The following is a 3,964-nucleotide window of genomic DNA, read 5'->3' as shown; positions in this document are numbered from 1 at the left end:
GTCGTGAGGCCCCAACTGTACTGGAGGGCCCAGAATCTCTCATGACCTTGCCTGAGCATAGAACGAGTTCAAAGATATATGATCTTGCTTTGTATCTTAATTCATCTTAAAAAAAATGAATTATTGATAAAATACCATCTTAAAGATCATTTTTTAATGATAATTTAATAAATGATCACACAAATTACATTAAAAAAGTATTTATTTCAATATTTTATATCATCTTGTTACTAATATACTGTATATAACTCTACCAAACTACAATTTTAATATTCATACTTATGTAATTTTATACAATGCAACTCATCCAACTTGCAATTTGGACTCTTAGAATTATTTTACACATTTTAATATACTTAAAATCTACTAAAGTAATTATAAATCCTTTTTGTTTCAATTGAATTTCATGTTATGTCTTTGAAAATTGAGCTTTCTAAGGTAATTTATAAAGCATTTAATTATTAAACTTTCTTTTTAAATTTTGCTTAATAAGCTGACATTTTATCTTATGATTTAAATGTAGAAAATTCTAAATGTCAGATCATGACTTGTTAAATATTTTTGTGTATGAATATAATAGTAAATAACTTGTTCTTATATACTATAAATTAAATTTTCAAACAATTTATTTACATAAAATGCATTAGAATGAATGAAAATTTTAATTCTCATTTACTTTTTTAAACTTTTTTCAGTTATTTCAATAGAACAATGAAGATTTCATAAGGTAAATATTTTGTTTTATTTATAATATACATCATCCACATTATATTATCGATATAAAATATAGTAAAATATTTTCATAATAATGCCTTTATATACATTCACTGGCATGAGTAAGGGGGTATAACATCCCCAGAAAATAAAAATTGAATCTACATACAGATTTTTAAAGTATTTCTATGCTCTAAAATCATTTGTATTAGTAAAATATAAGAAGATATGTATCTACCCCTATCCAGCTACTTCACTGCATACAGGCCTATGTTCTATCATAGAAAGTGCAAATATAAGCCTTGATTTTTGTTGTAATATCTGATATAATGTTTTAAAAAAGGCTGGAATGTAATTTATGTTTTAAATTTATTTCATAATAACTAAAATACGCTTGGAATTTCATCAAATATCAATTGATATCTCTTATCAAACTGCTGATAGGAGGGTGGAAAAATCTGCCAAGTATAAGTGGGTACAACTCAGTTTTTACCTTTAAATTTACATTACTTAATAGTTATTATATGAATATTAGTTTGTCTAGTTGAGATTCGAGATTTACAGTTCAGGAAAGTCGTAGATTTTGGAAGTTTTTCTGTATATTTAGCTATTATTGTTACATTTAGTCGTTATATACACGACGTTTCTTGTTTCTTCTACCTTTTGAATTGGTCCAGTGTGACCTTTGTAGCCTTTGTCCTCTCCAAAAACGACCATACAGATGAAATTACACTTGTAAAACGTCACAATTGGCAAGCGTAAAATGTAAACAATAAAAATATTTTTAGTATTTACATTTATACGTCATAATAGCTAAACAAATCATTGTTTTTCTTTAATTATAAGCACACGAAAGCTGTTCATTCAAGTGATATACGAGTAAGGCTTCTTTGTCATGCTTCTATTCTTACAGAATTCGTTAGTAATATTCATAATTTTTTAATTAACAGAATTGACTTTAACCTTTAGATATGCTTATTTTGAGCATAACTTTATACATTATTTTGCTTATATTCTTGTGTAATTACATCGACAGCCGAATAATGTGGATTGACTACAATAAATAAGTGAAATCTGTGTAAAACGGACATTTATATTCGTACAGAAGTAAATTTTTCTTTGATAATTTTGAGAAATTTCGCTCGAATTATGATAAACATTTCAAGAAATTTTATATAAATTAGCTACTTACTAATTAATTCTACAGCTTGGGGGTGGCATTAAAATTAAACTACAGTTTTGTTTGATAATAATAATAATAATTTAATGTAGCTCCATTACTCGAGAATCCCGAAAATAACGTATGCTCTACAGTATAATTTTGATTTATTTTCGATAAAATTTGCTTTACTGTTTAATAAAGTAGATAAATTTAGCGAAAATTCACTTTAAACGGATACACGACGAATTAGACAGGTGATTCAGATAAGTTTACTTAAGACGTGATTACAGTAAAACCTTCCTTACGCGGATAGGAGCATCACCATCCAGAGTAAATTAAAATAATAAATCTCCTCCGTAACGGGAATTTCTTTATGTGAGGATGATGTTTTCGCCTTATACAGGTTTCACTGTATCTATAAATAAATTTATCCAGTTTAATCTTTATATAGATATAATTTTTTTCCCTTCGAAACTTCGGAAATACCGAGAAGGAAGTGGGGGAAAAAAAAGAAAAAAGCATAGGGCTATCATCAGTCGCAACTGTGCTTCTCATAACTGGACCTAAAAATTGTTTTCTGTCACTACTCGACAGAAGGTAGGGAGAAAAATGTATAGGTTGCTTTTTTTTCTTCTACTCTCTCTCTTAGATAAAAATAATAAATTTAAAATATAAATTTGGATCCACTCCGCTTGGGATCTGAATCCAAGAAACAATATTCTTTTGCAAGAAGCGATTTTAAAAAGGTTGTTTCGAGTTCTAACTCATACTCTCTTTCTTTCTTCCTCCCTTTTTTATCTCGAGAATCAAAGTAGCAGATGGTACAAGGCGCATTATACTGCTGAATCTAAGTGCAATAACTACAGTAAAAAGGAAAAAAAACTATATATATATACAGATATATTTCCTAAGGATTTATTGAGAGGGAGGAAGTGGTTTATCAATAATAAATTGAAAATCAATGTAGATAAAACTGATTATTCTGTTTTGTCGTATAAAGTCAAGTTTGCTCTCATTTAATAGAAAATATTATTGGTTTAACAGAATTTATATATATATATAGAAACCTCCCTTCAATAAATTGAAGATAGTAAAATGTCAGGGTATTCTTCTACGAGATGGCCAGATGTTTATTGATATATATTTGCATAAAAATATGCTCGAAAGTCTACGATAAGTAGCTTTCTACCATGTTAACATAAATAATATCCAGTGGCACATTACCCGGTAGGCGCACTAGGGCCTCGTCGTCTAGAGGGGCCCCAGAAAGTTAAGTAACTAACGTTTAAAAAGTATAACGCCCCGGAAAGAACGGTGACATAACTCCTAAATTATATATTTAAAAAAAAAAACACTTTTACATAAGGGCCCTATAAGAAAATCATTACGCCTAGGGCCTCATAGCTACTAGATAAAAACTCCATGTATAGGGTCCACTGTAGAAAATAACGCTGCATTCTTATGTTGGATAACCCTTAATTTGATTACTAACGATTACAAAAATGTTATTTTTATTGACCTTACGATAATCCAAATGACACAAAACTAAAAATAAGACGAATAAAATTAGTTTCTGGCCTTCCCCCCTCCTAAATTTAGATGCATATTTTAATGTTAAAATTCTAAACGACGATATCAAAGTTCGTTCTTAATGACAGAGAAGTCATATTTATTTTTCTTTGCTTCCAGTTTATGTATCAATAAAGCCGTGAAGATAACGAAACGGTGAGTTTTATTTTTAATTCAGTTCTTTTTTATTATTATTATTATTATTAAAATTTTAATAAGGGACAAATACACTTTTTCTTCTTCTTTTTCTTCCTCTTCTTCTTCTTCTTCTTCTTCTTCTTCTTCGCTGCACCAAAAGCCGTCTGGCTCCATATTCAATCAATAACAATTCTACGCTTTTTAACACAACTGTAAAATTTTTAGAAAAAAAAAAATGCCGTTTTAATGTAGTTTCATTCCCTAATTAATTCTCTATTGGGTTATTAATAGTTTCCTAAGAATTGCGGTTTCTAGAGGGGGGACAGAACGAGCTAATTGGTAAGCGCTTAATAACCTCCTCCCCGTAACAGTTTTATGCTA

The 3,964-nt window shown here is 28.9% G+C and overlaps 1 long non-coding RNA gene across 1 annotated transcript; it reads left to right on the top strand.

The window, feature by feature from the left end:
- Positions 1 to 349: 349 nt before the first annotated feature.
- Positions 350 to 3,682, top strand: LOC111613840. The gene is made up of 3 exons (XR_002754830.1): positions 350 to 438; positions 696 to 727; positions 3,566 to 3,682. It is a non-coding gene; the product is annotated as an uncharacterized LOC111613840 (long non-coding RNA).
- Positions 3,683 to 3,964: the final 282 nt, after the last annotated feature.

Source organism: Centruroides sculpturatus, unplaced genomic scaffold, assembly GCF_000671375.1.
Source record: "Centruroides sculpturatus isolate CEXI.00-Female unplaced genomic scaffold, Cexi_2.0 scaffold2031, whole genome shotgun sequence".
In the NCBI taxonomy this organism is placed as follows: domain Eukaryota; kingdom Metazoa; phylum Arthropoda; class Arachnida; order Scorpiones; family Buthidae; genus Centruroides; species Centruroides sculpturatus.
Note: the sequence above shows the minus strand (reverse complement) of the source record. Positions and strands in the feature narration are given on the sequence as shown.